Below are 16,515 nucleotides of genomic sequence, written 5' to 3'. Positions count from 1 at the left end.
AGGACTTACTATTACCAATTTGTTAATTTTTTTCTGGTTGTTTTGTAGATCCATTGTTTCTTGTTTCTTATCCTGCTCTCTTTTTTTGTGTTTTGATGCTTTTGGTATCAGTAAGCTTTGACATCTTTATCCTATTCTTTTGTGTAATTGCAGCAGATTTTTTCCCTTATGGTTATCATGAGGCTTACATAAAATATATATAAAAGCTTAACTTCAATGAAATTCCTAAACTCTACACTTTTCCTTCTCTTCCCTCTTACATTTTATGTTACTGCTGTTATAATTTACATATATTATGTTGTGTAACTAATAACAGATTATTGTAGTTATGGTTATCTTTACCACATTCATTTTCTTAAACATTTAAACTAGAGTTGTAAGTGAATTACGCACCACCATTACCATATTATAGAATCTAACTTTGAGTATATATTTACCATTAACAGTGAGTTTTTGCTACCTTTTTAATGTTTTTATGATGTTAATTAATGTGCTTTTGCTTCCACTCAGAGAACTCCCTTTAGCATTTCTTGTAAGGTAGGTCACATGGTAATAAACTCCTTTAGCTTTTTTATTTTTTCAGGAAAGTCATTATCCCTCCTTCAGTTCTGAAGGACAGCTTCACTGGGTATACAATTATTGGTTGACAGGTTTTTTTCTTTCAATATTTTGAATGTCATCCCATTCTCTCCTGGCCTGAAAAGTTTCTTTGGAGAAATCTGCTGATAATCTCATGGGGGTTCCCTTTTATGTAACTTCTCTTTTTAGTCTTGCTGCTTTTAAAATTCTTCATTGCCTTTGACTTTTGACAATTTAAATAATGTCTCAGTGTAGCCCTATTTGGGTTCAACCTATTTGGGGTCCTTTGGGCCTCATGGATCTGGATGTCAATTTCTCTCCCCAGGTTCAGAAGTTTTCAGCCATTATTGCTATAAATATACTTTCTGTTTCTTTCTCTTTCTTTTCTCCTTCTGGAATTCCAATCATGCAAATATTGTTTCTTTTCATTGTGTCCCATAAGTCCCATAGTCTTTCTTCACTCTTTTGCATTCTTCTTTCCTTTGCTTCTCTGACCGGATAATTTTAAATGTCCAGTCTTCCAGGTTGCTGATTGCTTCTTCTGCATGGTCGAGTCTGCTTTTGAAACTCTATTGGATTCTTCAGTTCAGTTTTCATATTTTCCAACTCTAGGATTTCTGGTTGGGTTGTTCTGATAATTTCTATTTCTTTGCTGAACTTGTCATTTTGTTCATGTACTGTTTTTGTAATTTCAGTTTTTTTGTTATCTATTCCTTGTTTTTAATTACAGGGTAACACAGTAAACTCCAACACAAAGGTAGGGATGGGGGAGTGCAAAAGGAATAAAGAAAACAGAACCAGTATTTCACAAAAGAATCAAGCCAGTGATGAAGTAGCAGTTAATGCTTTGCAGAGTCTTGAGGGTAGAATTTGCTCAGGGTGCTCTGAGGGATTCTCCTCAGCATTTCTTTGGAGAAGGTTTGAAGCAGCTGCCAGCCAATGTTCAAAGTCTCATAGACAGGGCAATTTTCACAAGGACTCTGAGCAATAAAGTTCTTCTCAAACTTCTGCAGAAATTCTAAGTAAAGAACATCATCTGAGGTAAGGGCTTCATATCCAACTACAGCTTTCATGGCTTGTGCATCCTTACCAATAGCATAGCATGCATACAGCTGGTTAGATACATTGGCATGATCCTTTCTGGTTATACCTTCTTCAATAGTAGACTTCATTAACTGTGATAATGAAGGCAGCACATTAATAGGTGGGGAAATCTGTCCGTGTGTAGATCTGCCCCTCTGTAATATATCCAGTCAAGTCAGGGATTCAGTGAGTGATATCATTGTTACGCATAGTGAGAATAGGAATTTGAGTAATAGAGTCATTTCTACCTTCCACTCGACCAGCACATTCATATATTGTGGGTAAATCTGTATACATATAATTTTGGAAGCCTCGTTGACCAGGAACCTCCTTCCTGGCTGCTGAAACCTCTCAAAGTGCTTCAGCATAAGAACTCATGTCTGTTAGTGTAACCAATACATGTTTTTCATACTGATCTTCACTACTCAGCTGTGGTTAGAGCCAAATGAGGAGTGATAATTTGCTCAATAGCTGGGTCTTTAGCCAAGTTAAAAAAGAGGCAGGCATTGCCCCTTGAGTCATTTTCTTCAAAGTCAGATTTGAAGAACCGGGCAGTTTCCATGTTTACACCCATAGCAGCAAATACAATCACAAAATTTTCCTCATTGTAGTCCACTACATCTTTGGATTTTTTTTTACCATACCAGGCGGGCAATAGATTAGAGCTGCAATCTAATTGTGTGGTAAGCCAGCTTCAGAGAAGACAGGAATTTTCATGCCATCTATGGGCAAAATACCAGTCTGAATCATCTCCTCTGAATAGCTTCGACACTGAGGATTGATTGCCTGGCCCATGATGTCAATGAACTCTTCAGCCAGTACAACAGGACCTCTGTTGATTGTTTTTTCTAATCCATTGAATACCCCACCAAGCACCTCCTTAGACACTGGTGTTTGGAGAATATCCTCAGTAAACTCACAGGACGTTTTCTTGACATCTATACCTGAAGTCCCTTCAAATACCTGAACGACTGCTTTGGAACCACTGACATCTAGAACTTGCCCACTCCGCTTCATGCCATCAGGTAATGTCAAGTGCACAATCTTAGCGTATCTGGGAAACTTAACATGAACTAAGATCACTAGTGGACCATTGACTCCTGATACTGTCTTGTATGCCCTAAAACAATTTCTTCATTGTTCTCATTTTAAAAGCATGCAAATATTGTTTTTCAAAGACTTTCTAAAATCAACTGTCTGGCTCATCACTTGTTCTTTAACTCTATGCTGCTGCTCAAATTCTAAAACTGAACTGTTCATTTTTTTGTGGTCTGGGACACTCTGTATCATTACTGAAAAACAACCTTTCTCCAATGGAGTGTAGCCACTGGAGAAGTTCTTCGGTCACTGGCTAAGCACACACTGAATGTTGAGAAATCATAGTTATCTCCCTTAAGGGTTTACAACCTTAATCATGGAGTACTCTTTAAACTATGTTATTGTTTCAGTTGATACTCTCTGAATTGAGATTGAGTGAATAATTATATGGAAAAGTGACAGCTGCCCCTTATAATCTTTTCCTAGAAGCTGCCCCTCCTAGGGGCAAAACATATAAATGAAATTCATAAAAGAGTATTTATAATTGTTAGGTATAAATTTATTGTCATAAGAATGCAACATCTGTCAGTTACTTGACACATCTACTTCAGCTCACATAAACTCCCCAAAGGCATTCTCTAATGCAAATAATTCCCATTATAAAAAGCACATCTGGGAGAGGAGGGATAAATTAGGAGTTTGGGATTAAAATATACACACTACTGTTTATAAAATAGATCACCAACAGGGACCTAGTGTATAGCACAGGGAACTATACTCAATATCTTGTAATAACCTATAAGGGAAAAGAGTCTTAAAAAGAGTATATAGGGCTTCCCTGGTGGCGCAGTGGTTGAGAGTCTGCCTGCCGATGCAGGGGACACGGGTTCGTGCCCCAGTCCGGGAAGATCCCACATGCCGCGGAGCGGCTGGGCCCGTGAGCCATGGCCGCTGAGCCTGCGCGTCCGGAGCCTGTGCTCCGCAACGGGAGAGGCCACAACAGTGAGAGGCCCGCGTACCGCAAAAAAAAAAAAAAAAAAAAAAAAAAGAGTATATATACGGAATCACTTTGCTGTACACCTGAAACTAACACAATATTCTAAATCAACAAAATTTTTTTTTATAAAAGCACATCTCCTCAAACCATAGAATCAAGTCTTTTCCTTCTTCCTTACACTGCAGTGCTGTCACATGACCCAGTGACTGATCAGGACAGGATTAGTCAGGCAGGAGAGCGCCCAGACTGATACTCTTCATCTGAAATTCTTTTTAACCAATGAGCCACAAACAGGCACTCTGGCAATTAACCAGTGCAAACATAGTCTTACAACTTGGGGAAACATCAGGTGCTTTCCTAAGTTTTAAAGAGTCTACTTCCAGGGCTCATCACCAGTTCCTAAGGAAGCTATGAAGAGGTCTGATGCTACACAATTGTATTGTTTAGTAATCAAGAACCATTTCTTTCAGAACTGCTGAGCAGTCCACTTAAGCCTGGTTTATTAAGGTCTTTTTACAATCACAATACTTAAACATATCAGTGCATATGCTTTGGATATATGCTATATAATATGGGCAAAGCTGCTTGTCTTCCCCAAAGAGAGCCTTGAGCTGAAAAAAGTTAATGGTAGAAAAAGGTCAAACAAGACTTAAGAAACCTGGAATTTTCCTGCTCTGCCAATAATCAGGTGTCTAAATCCTGCCAAGCCCTGTCCCTCCCATAACCTTAGGCTTCTCACTGTAAAATGAGAGGGTTAGACTAGATGACCTGCAGGGTACTTTTCAGCTCTAGCCTTCTCTGATATCTAGGTGTCCTCCTGCAGAGCAGCCTCTCCACTGAACAACACCTCCCTCTGGCTGCGGGCCTGACCTCCATCCATGAAAGCAGTTTTCCTAATTTCATTTAGTTTTTTTTGTGTGTGTTCTTGTATTTTGCTAGATTTCCTTAAGAGAATTATTCTGAATTATTTGTCTGACAGTTCATAGATCTCCATTTTGTTAGCGTCAGTTCTTGGAGCTTTATTAGTTTCCTTTGTTGGTGTCATATTTTCTTGGTTTTTCGTTATCCTTGATTCCTTACATTGGTACCTGCACATTTGAGTAATTGGGGTCCTCATACAGACTTTACAGGTTTGCCTTGGCAGAGACAGATCTTCACCAGTCAGCTCAGTTTGGATCTCTAGGCATATTTGTTGGTAATATGCTTAGGCAAGTGGGGCCTACTCTTATGCTGGGGGTGGAGGGAGGCAACTGTTCAAGCTCTGAGGTTGGGGGTGGGAAGGTGTGCCACTGGCTGAGAACAGTTGGATAGGACTGCTGGCTTGGTTCCCTACCCAAGTAAGGCTGTTAGATGGTGCTGTACTTTCCTGGATTCTCTGGTCAGGCTTACTAAATGGTTGGGACTGGGTACTATATTCAGTAGTAGATGGGGCTATGAATTAGCTTCACTCCCTGGTAGGGTAGCAAGGACCTGTATGGGCTTATTGTTTGGGAACCCAGATCAGGCGACAGTGTACACTGAATTCCCTGATCAGGTGAGACCACCAGTTTTTTTCTGCAAATGGGGAAAGACATGGCTTGTGCTCTCTGTTCAAGTGCCACTCTAGTCTGGGCTGTTGGATGGGCTATGCAGCTTCCTGTGTGCTCTGATTAGGTTCCCTGGTTAGGCAGGCTAGAGGCTGTATTCAGCAATGAGCAGGGCTATGAATTAATTTTCCTGCCTGGGTGCAGTGAGAGAAGCAACATAAAGCCAGTAAAGCTCTTTGTTGTCTTAACTAAAGCCAACCTGCACTCCAAGTTCTCTGGCCGAACAGGTTCATTGGCTTTGCTCTGCGAACTATCAGCTCTGCCTGCCTGCCTCTTGCCTTGAGTGCTGCTAGGCTGCACAGCTTCCAGTTTTTTTGCCAGCCTTTCTGATCAGATGGGGTGAGAGATACAGTCCACAGTGAGTGGGGATATGTCTCAGTTCCCTTGCCTGGGCAGGCCCGCATCTTGGCTCAAGCATTGTTGGTTACACAGCTTCTAGGGGTTCTTGCCAGCTCTTGTGGTCAGATGGAGCTCTGGAGCCACAATGGGCGGGGCTATGTTTCAGGTCACTTGCTTGAGTGGGACAGTGAAGGGTCACTCCAGGCAACTCCCATTTTTCTCCAAGCAGGCTTTCTGGTCTTGAGGGGTTGGGAGCTACCCTCAGCCTTGGCTATGAGTTAATCCCCCTGCCTGGGCTTAGCAAGAGAACCCTCCATGCCCAGTATTGACTTTACTCTGGGGGCAATCAGCTCTGCATGTCTCTCAGCTGGAGTGTTGCTAGGCTACACAACTTCCCGGTGCTCTCACTAGCTACTCATCAGATGGGGCTGGGAGACACTCTTCCTAGTGGATGGATCTATGACTCAGCTCCTTGCCTCAGACTCCTTGGTCCAGGCTCTACGGCCAGAAAAACTCCTCATTTGAGTACCCAAATCAGTCAGATCTGCATCTTAATGGGTTCCCTAGTCAAAGTGCACCACTGACTTGGTTCTGCATATGGGCAAAGCCATTAATTAGGATTACTACTTGGGCACTGCAGGTATGAACTTGGTCTGCCAAGATCTTTGTTGCAAGCCCCTTCTCTCTTCTCCATAACAGTCAGATTCCCAGTGGTTGAGCCCTGCAGATTTCCCTGCAGTCTCCATGTAGCGAGACCAGAGTAGGGGCTCCCACATGAGTAGGGGCTCCAAGAAACTTAGGAGGTTTGTTGTCCCCCTTGCCTCTCCTTTCCCACTGGAGGAACCAGAGACTCAGGGAAGACCTCTCTGTGTGTTGCTACACTGGCAATGGGAGGGACAATGCAGTCATTGTGTAGCAGCTTCTCTTATCCTTCTGAAGCAGTATCTTTTGCTCTCTGTGGTGCAGGGGGTGCTTTAGTCTCACCCTTATTTCTAGAATTCTTTCAGTAGTGCCATGTACTTGAATAGATATTAGTTTTCCTTCTGAGGGGGAGTGAAGTCAGGAATGACATATGTTGCCATCTTGGTGATATCACTCTCTCCACTGTGGGTTTTTTGGGGAAGGTTATTTTGTCAGTGGTCACTCAACTAAAAATGACCCTTCCCCCCAAAAAACACAAAAATTCAATATGTCAACAAACATAAGGTATTCATTTTTGGTGAATTATTTTCATTTTTCTATAATTCATTGCATTTGTCAAGAACATTCATAAAGATAACTTTCGGGTGATGATCCATTTCACTTTTTTTTCTGATTTCTGGTTTTAAACACTTATACAGAGAAACACAGTTTGCACTTCATGATAATTGTTAATATGTCTTGTAATTAGAGATCAGCAATTAGCCAGTATTCAGCATTAGCTTGAGCAATGTACTATTTAATGTATTAAGTACACTAAAACACAAAATAGCAGTTGCCTTGTTAAATTATGATAATTTAATGATTATCATAAGACCAGTCTCACGGAATTTAACCAGTCTTCCTTTGATCTCAAATCTCCTTTCTAAAGATTGCAAATTTAAGTTACATACATAGTATATTTATACATATGAAGTATTATATATACTATACCTTTGACTCATATTTCCTAATCCCATTTAACAAAATGAAATAGTAGTGATAGTGAGTCTTATAAGCTAAACTTTCCATATCTTTATCTCAAATGATTCTGTCATATCATTTTGCTATAGCAAAGTCTTAGTATTCATTATATTACCTTTACTAGAACTACGGTGATGATAACCATATATAGAAATGGAAATGCATGATACATACGAAAAGTGGCTTCATATGCATGGCTGAAGAATACTTGTCCCCATAATTTGCTTCAGGTCTAGCTGTTCCCAGAGAGCCATTCCAATTAAAAGATGGATGGATGTAAGGATTGTCCTCTTTGGGCTCATAAGTCATAATGCTATTTTAAATGAAAAAACAAACATGAAATATTTCAGGATATTTTAAAAATATCAAACACACACAGATTCTTATCACTATATTCTCTAGGAAGCAAATAAATGAAACCATCCAGAAGGCACATTAGACCGGTATAGCAGATATACTAAAATAATGGCATCTTCATAAAACAAAGAAAATGGTTCTGCTTTTATTCTATTCCTCACTAAGACTAGGGTTTTTTTAGGGAATATTTCCTATGGTCTAAGAATGTCTGAGAAATTACTATGGTACTTAGATAAGTGAAGGAAATACAATTTTAAAAATCTTACAGATTAATCTAGGTCAGTGCTTTTTTCCTCAGGAAATGTGTTATCTTCTGGCATAAACACAATTATGTATATATTCATAGTTAGAAACACTGTTATCTCTGACTATGCCTCTCCTTCTCTGCAACCCCACCTCCTACTGAAAAATAAATACATAAAACTTTCTGCTAAAATTCTTTCCAAATAATATCCTGCTTTCTTTCTTTTTCAGTATTTACAAGCTTTAAATTTCCTTTTAAGGGATTGCTTACTTGTAATTTCTTCCAGAGAACTGTTGTGGTGGAGATACAGGACTTCTAGGAAGGATGCTCTGAAGGGATGAACTCCAGGGATTCTGCAGGTAGATTTTGTTTTTTGTTTAAGGGAGAGAGGAAAGGTTTAGCCATGATTTTAAGGAAATTTGAAATACAATGGCTCATATTGATACCACATGCTAAATATCTAAATGTTAAGATACCTCCAGGCCTGCTCCTAAAAAATGACAAATAAGCAAAGGTATTATTAAAAGGCAAATGTTTACATATTATAGTGGTAATTTAGCAGGTCTTTGTCTATTTCTATCTATTATCTATTTATATTTATCTATCTTTCTCTCTATGATGTAGAATGGCTTACTGAAGGGGAAATGCAAATGGAAGATTCATTTCAGCTGGTACTCTAAGCAATACGTGAAGCTTCCAGTCAAAAGAATTAAATATAAATCCCCCTTCCTATTGTCATAGTGTGAAAAACGCTAATCCCCAGACAAAACAGAGTTGACAAAAAGTAACTTAGAGAATACTGAAGCTGAATATAGAGAACTGCAACATTAAACAGTTACAGCATACAGCAGAGTTTTGGAGGGAAACAAATACAAATCAATTGATAAAGAGTTGGTTCTTAAAGACCATACTTTAAGTACATAAGCAAAGAGTAAATTGTAGCAATACGGACTTTGAAATAAGGAATTGGCATTTTAACACAGATGTGAGGCATATAAGTGGATCCAGACCAGATCTACACAGAGCCTATTCTTACAGCCATACTGGTTATGTGTGGGTACATAACATTCTGACATAGCCATTTTGATGGAGCCATATTGAAATTAAGGATATTTTTATATAGGTACTTTGATAGAGACATTTTGACACGGGGGAATTTGATGCAGACTATAAAATAATCCATTGCACTTTCTGATTAAAATAAGATTAAATTGGATGTGAAATATATACCATGACTCATTTTTAAGTTTAAGCTCATGTCCATCCACAACCACCCCTGGAGGAGGGGGTGGTGAGGAACCTTGGATTGATAATAATGTTGGAGATGAGATAAAGGTTAAGTATCATCTGGGGAAAAAAAAAACTGATACAAACAGGAAGAATGAGACAGACTCAATATTTTTCCTCTATTGTTTAAATATTTGTCTTTGAGCTTTCCTTTTCTGCTTTGTTTTTGCAATCTTCTTTAAAATAAAATTTAAAAAACCCACAAAACTAAAAAAGAAAACCATGACTCTTGAAAGTGTGATTTCAGTGAAGCTTGGCAAGAAAGCTTCACTTGTGTCTATAGCCAGTCCCTCTTTTCTTGGCTCCCTGATGTCATAGTAGACAGAATCACGGGTTTCTGAGCATTCTGTACATCAGTTCTTAAAGGGGCTACCTTTCCTTCCATGGACTTAATTTCATTGGTCCAGGCCTTTTTCTCCAGCAGGCAAGAGAGAATAGCATATCTGATGCAATGAAAAGAGAGCTATCTAAAATTTAGATTTGCGGACCACAGAACAGATTTTCTAGCTGAAGCAGTATGGATATATTTGGGGAGAAGGATCCCATAGGAAGTAGTAGGTGAGTCTCCGCTACTATATAGAGGAATGCTGCATACTTCCCACTTGTCCATTTTGGGCCTAATTTAAATTCATTAAGCCAGACCTGGGCCTTGATACAGCTAGATAGATGTAGAAAAGTGTTTCAGGCAGAACCTAAGGAGTATAAACTTATAGAATACAAGGCAGGGTCAGATTGACATGGTGACTTATTTATTTATTTATTTTTTGAGATCAGGTCCTAGGGGTGGTGGTGATGGTCATGTGATCATAGTGTGACACCCTACTCTTTTTTTTTTAACATCTTTATTGAAGTGTAATTGCTTTAAAATGATGTGTTACTTTCTGTTTCATAACAAAGTGAATCAGTTATACATATATATATGTCCCCATATCTCTTCCCTCTTGCACCTCCCTCCCTCCCACCCTCCCTATCCCACCCCTCTAGGTGGTCACAAAGCACCGAGCTGATCTCCCTGTGCTATGTGGCTGCTTCCCACTAGCTATCTATTTTATGTTTGGTAGTGTATGTATGTCCATGCCACTCTCTCACTTTGTCACAGCTTACCCTTCCCCCTCCCCATATCCTCAAGTCCATGCTCTAGTAGGTCTGTGTCTTTATTCCCGTCTTGCCCCTCAGTTCTTCATGAACTTTTTTTTTCTTAGATTCCATATATATGTGTTAGCGTACAGTATTTGTTTTTCTCTTTCTGATTTACTTCACTCTGTATGACAGACTCTAGGTCCATCCATCTCACTACAAATAACTCAATTTCATTTCTTTTTATGGCTGAGTAATATTCCATTTTATATATGTGCCACATCTTCTTTATCCATTCATCTGTTGATGGACACTTAGGTTGCTTCCATGTCCTGGCTATTGTAAACAGAGCTGTAATGAACAGTTTTGTACATGACTCTTTTTGAATTATGGTTTTCTCAGGGTATATGCCCAGTAGTGGGATTGCTGGGTCATATGGGAGTTCTATTTTTAGTGTTTTAAGGAACCTCCATACTGTTCTCCATAGTGGCTGTATCAATCTACATTCCCACCAACAGTGCAAGAGGGTTCCCTTTTCTCCACACCCCCTCCAGCCTTTATTGCTAGTAGATTTTTTTGATGATGGCCATTCTGAATGGTGAGAGATGATATCTCATTGTAGTTTTGATTTGCATTTCTCTAATGATTAATGATGTTGAGCATTCTTTCATGTGTTTGTTGGCAATCTGTATATCTTCTTTGGAGAAATGTCTATTTAGGTCTTCTGCCCATTTTTGGATTAGGTTGTTTGTTTTTTTGTTATTGAGCTGCACGAGCTGCTTGTAAACTTTGGAGATTAATCCTTTGTCAGTTGCTTCATTTGCAAATATTTTCTCCCATTCTGAGGGTTGTCTTTTGGTCTTGTTTATGGTTTCCTTTGCTGTGCAAAAGCTTTGAAGTTTCATTAGGTCCCATTTGTTTATCTTTGTTTTTACTTCCATTTCTCTAGGAGGTGGGTCAAAAAGGATCTTGCTGTGATTTATGTCATAGAGTGTTCTGCCTATGTTTTCCTCTAAGAGTTTGATAGTGACATCCTACTCTTATGAGCCCATAGGGGTTCAGAAAGAATAGCAGCTAGCTATGAAGACATTTTTCTCCACAATCAATGACTGTATCAGCCTCTTGAGGTAGAATGACTATATAATTTATTGCCCAAACCAGAACACTTATGAAAGTGACAGGGGTAACTGTTCATGTTTACATTGGAACAACCAACAGAAAGTGGGGCTATCCTGATCACCCTACATTGAAATCACTGTTGTTGTAACCAAAAGCTGAGCCTCCACCTGTTTTTCAGAAATACAGTCAATACGGCTTCCACTTTCTCCATCAAAAGAAATTTCTCTTCTATATCTTACTTCAGAAAACCTTGAAATACCCTATTTGGTATTACATAGGCACAATCATTAATTCCATTGTTCAGCACCCACAAGTAGGTTGACCCTGTGAGTGTGTGAGACAGATGTGTTCAGTAAAGCATTAAGCCATGGTCCATCTTGACAATTTCAAAGGAGAATGAAAAAGCCATGTGGAGGGAAAAATTAGCATATGATAAGTGTAGAAAAGTCAGCAGATTCTGATTTAAATCTATGATCAAAGAGCAAAACATCATGTGAGGGTTGGGAAAATTAAAGAAATCAAGAGAAGTCTCTGGAACTCTGTGATGACATTCCAAAGAGCAAAATTTGTATGTAGGAAGACCCACAGGTCATTCTAATATATCTGGGACAGCCTGACTAGGTGCCCCATGTATTGAGAGTCAGAGGCAAATTACTTGTCCTATTCATTCTCTTCTCCAATGCCAGTGAAGTTTTTCCAATTGTTACAATCAAGGCTCTTTCTAGGGCATCAATACCTGGAACCAGGAGTAGACTGTGCCAATGGAGGGCTGGATTTTAGTTTCTCAGATGAATTTCGTATTTTAAAATGTATGATTAAAAATCTCCAAAGGGCCAAACAGCACTGTCTAGCAATCCTACAATTTCCTAATTTATTTTCCTATTCTCTGAGACAACTATTTCACCATTCCGTCTCTCCACAAATCTTCAACTTCTCCTCTATGTTCTTTATTCCCAGTTAATGGCCTCACATCTTATTTCACTAAGAAAATAGGAACAGTCAGAAGAGAACTATTTCATTTTCCAACCAGCAAATTTACCAACCGACCTGAATCTGTATCCACATACTCTATTATGGATAAAATGTCTCTTGTATCAAAGACCAACTCTTCCAAATGTTCTCAGGATCCCTCTTTTTGCCCTTCCATGGCTTTTCTTCATGCAATTATTAGCATTCTATCCAATAGTGTCACATTTTTCCCTCTCAACTGGATCATTCCTATTAATATGTAGATTTGCATTACACAAAACTCTCTTAACTCCACATAATTTCCCAGCTGCTGCCTCATTTTTCTGCTTCTTACATTAAAACATCACAAAAAAATGACACCCTCATTGTAACCGTTTTCTCACCTCTCTTTCACTGTTCAGTCCGTGTCAGTCTTGCTTCTGTCCCCACCACTCTGCTGAAACAGCTCTTGTGAAGGTTACCAGCCATCTCATTTTACCAAATCTAATGTTATTTCTCAGTCTTCACCTGACTTTATCTCTCAGTATCATTTAATATAGTGGATCATTCCCTAATTCTTGAAATACTTTCTTTTCTCTCTTTGCTTCCTTGAGACTACACTCTCCTAGTTTTTCTCCTATTGCTGTATATGATCCATCCCAGATCCTTTTTCTGGCCCAGCTTCTCCTTTGCTACATGATCTCTAAATGTTGGAACACCTGAGGGCTTGTTACCAACTTCTCTTTTCCTCTATATTTATACTCTGTCTATAAGTCCAGTAACATGACTTTAATTAGCACTCATATCCTGATGACTATCAAATTCATATCTCCAGTTTGTACTTGTCCCCTGAGATCTAAATTCATATATCCAACTGCCAACTCAAGGCCTCCACTTGGAAGTCTAATAGACATACCCAACTAACCATGAAAAACCCCAAAAATTTGACCCCTCTTCCATCTAAAAACACTCTGCTTTTCCTCCAGTATTCCTCATACATCTGGTTGCTCAAATCAAAATCCTTGAAGTCATCCTTTGTTCCTCTCTTTTCCTCATGCTTCATATACACTCTGTCAGTAAGTTTTCAGCATTCAGAATCATTCCCATGGAGAAAGTCCTCCAGTGTGACTTTCCACTGAACTAATAACAAAATCAAATCCTACATACCTTACCATATCCTACAAAAACCCAGTATAATCTGCTTACCTCACCAGCAATTCAGTCATGTTGAATTTCTTTTTTTGAGCACATCAAGCCTGTTTTTTTCCCTTAGGGTTTTTGTACTCTTTCTGCTTAGAAAGTTCTTTCCCTGACTTTTTATATGGAAGTGTTTTTTACAACTTTCAGTCTTAATTTAAATATCACATTTTCAAAAAGTCATCTCTGACTTTCCCATCTAACGTTTCCCCACTCCAAGTCACTATTATATCACTGTTTATTGTACTTATAGAATTTATCACAATCTGAAATTATCTTATTTATTTACTTGCTTATTTGTTTATTGTCTGCCTCCTCTCCCTTCTCTAATGTAAGATCAATGAGGACAAGATTTAATCTCAAATACCACTGTATCCTCAGAGTATAGAACAGTTCCAAGAACATAGTAGGCATTTGGTAAATTTTTTGTTCAATGGATAAATGAATAATGATATCTAATGAACACAACTGAGTACATTTTTATGTTAAGAACCAAAGTGAAACATTGGTTCCTTCTTGTTTGGGGTCTGCAATCCCTTTGCTGTGACCTTCTACTTTAATGGCCTCATAATATACCTATCTTGAAAGAATATCAAGCACAGATGAGGAATAATCTGAACAATAATAAGGCATAGTGGGCTCTCAATCAGAACTAGTGTACTGATTATCTAGGATATTTTACTTCTCTATCCTTCTTACTGCCTGCCTGTTGGTACCTTTGTGCCCTCCTAAGGTGAATAAGAATGAAAAAATAAAATTTGATACTCAAACTTATCAATTTGTTTTCCATTAGCAGCTTTAATCAAAAGTTGGTAGAAGAAAAATTATTCTGAAAGGAAATTTGATTAATTTTCTGTTTAGAGATTTAATATATCCACATTTCCTCTTGTCTCACCTCTTGGTCAGGACTAAAGATAATTAAGCATTAGGAATTTAAGATCTGGTGAATAGTGGTCACCTATCCAGGGAAAAAGTGAGTCAAAGAAACGGAAGAAAGTGAAAGAGGTAAGTACTCTTTAAACCCCACTCTAAGATTACTCCAACAGAAAGGAACTGTTTCTTTTCCTGCTTCTGCCTCAAATAATAGTCTTGTCCACCAAAAACAGTGACTCTAGACCTGCTAGAGTTCTTTTGGATCAGTTGTGAAGTGAGTTTTTAACTTGCTAGACTGGCCTGTGAAACTCAGAGAAAAGTTTCACACCCATGACAAACAAAACAAAACAAAACAAAGAAACACATCCATAAGTAAAGTATGTATAAACAGAGTTAAAACAACTCATTGAGAGTACAACTTAAAAAAGATCAAGTCTATATTAACACATGATACAGTCTTTAAAATGGGCCTTGAAACTAGCATAATAGAGCCTTAATCTCCTTTAAAAATTCATGTTAATTAGCAACATCCTAGGCTGTGTTTAAATTCTCTCTAGCCAGAAGCACCAAAGTCTAATGAAATTAGTATTTTAAAGTTTCGAGTAAAATTTTTCTTACTTTTGATCTAAGAAACACATACACATACATGCACACAAAAACATACACACAAACACACATTTATGTGAGTGTGTTGGAAGCTACATTAAAATGCAGTCACCTCTTTGGGTTCTATTTAGTACCACAAAACAGTATCCTGAGGTATTGTAGACCAGAAAGAGTGAATGCATTTGCCAAAGGTATACATTTTACAACGGTTGTAATTTAAATCCTGAGACAGTATGACTCATGTTACTCACAGTTTCCTCCATTAGCACTACACCTAATAGAGCAACCATATGTCTTACCTTTTTATAGGGACAACACTGACTTCATGTAACTTTTTTTTCAATAATGGAAATTTGCTAAATGTATTATAATGCCAGGGACTTCCCTGGTGGCACAGTGGTTAAGAATCCACCTGCCAATGCAGGGGACACAGGTTCAGTCCCTGGTCCAGGAAGATCCTACATGCCATGGAGCAACTAAGCCGTGCACCACAACTACTGAGCCTGCACACCACAACTACTGAAGCCTGATCACTTAGAGTCTGTGCTCTGCAACAAGAGAAGCCACCGCAATGAGAAGCCTGTGCACCGCAATAGTAGTCCCCGCAACTAGAAAAAGCCCACGCACAGCAACGAAGACCCAACGCAGTCAAAAAGAAATAAAATTAATGAAAAAATAAGCATGATGCCATACCTCTGCAAGAACTAGCATTGACATATATACACTACCAAATGTAAAATAGATAGCTAGTGGGAAGCAGCTGCATCGCACGGGGTGATCAGCTCAGTGCTTTGTGACCTAGAGGGGGGGGATAGGGCGGGTGGAAGGGAGAGCAAGAGGGAGGGGATATGGGGATATATGTGTACAAATAGCTGATTCACTTTGTTATACAGCAGAAAATAACACAACACATTGTAAAGCAATTATACTCCAATAAAGATGTTAAAAAAAGATTAGATGAGGTGACTATTTACCTCCCAATAAAAGAAATATACATTGCAAATAATAAATAAATACACAGGGTAAACAAAGAATGTTGCCTGCCCTTCCAGTTCTACAAGGATTAAGTTGCAGCGCACTGCAGTGTGGCCTGAGGGGAATTCAGGATGGAAAAACAGGAAGCATTCTGTGTTTTGGGTATACGGGGCCCCTCAACAGTTAAGATGCACATCTAAGGAAGAATTTCAGTGACCCTAGATTCTTGCATCTTCCCATACATAGAAAAGCACTAAAATCATTAACTTCAGATTTTTTCTTTAGCTTATGAGAACTGGCTTCATTATTTTATAGTAGAATTTTGAACTTGTGTCTCTTTTGAACGAATGACAGGGTCTAGTGATAAGACAATAAAGTACAACTGCTAACTGAATAAGTTCCATTTCATTATTAATTTTATTAAATAGTAGAGTATTTGTTCTAACATCTAGTATATCTTTTAGTGGGTATTACCTAAGATATCCTGTCATTAATGTTCATAGTTCTCTTATAGCACATTTCCTAGTGATTAGCCTTAACCCAGTTAT

The 16,515-nt window shown here is 38.6% G+C and overlaps 1 pseudogene; it reads right to left on the bottom strand.

Moving 5' to 3' along the window:
* Positions 1 to 1,418: 1,418 nt before the first annotated feature.
* The window catches only part of LOC116747124, a 47,928-nt pseudogene continuing 32,831 nt past the window's right edge, over positions 1,419 to 16,515 (bottom strand).

The sequence above is a fragment of the Phocoena sinus genome, chromosome X (assembly GCF_008692025.1).
Source record: "Phocoena sinus isolate mPhoSin1 chromosome X, mPhoSin1.pri, whole genome shotgun sequence".
Classification (NCBI taxonomy): domain Eukaryota; kingdom Metazoa; phylum Chordata; class Mammalia; order Artiodactyla; family Phocoenidae; genus Phocoena; species Phocoena sinus.
This window is presented reverse-complemented; position numbering and strand designations above follow the sequence as displayed.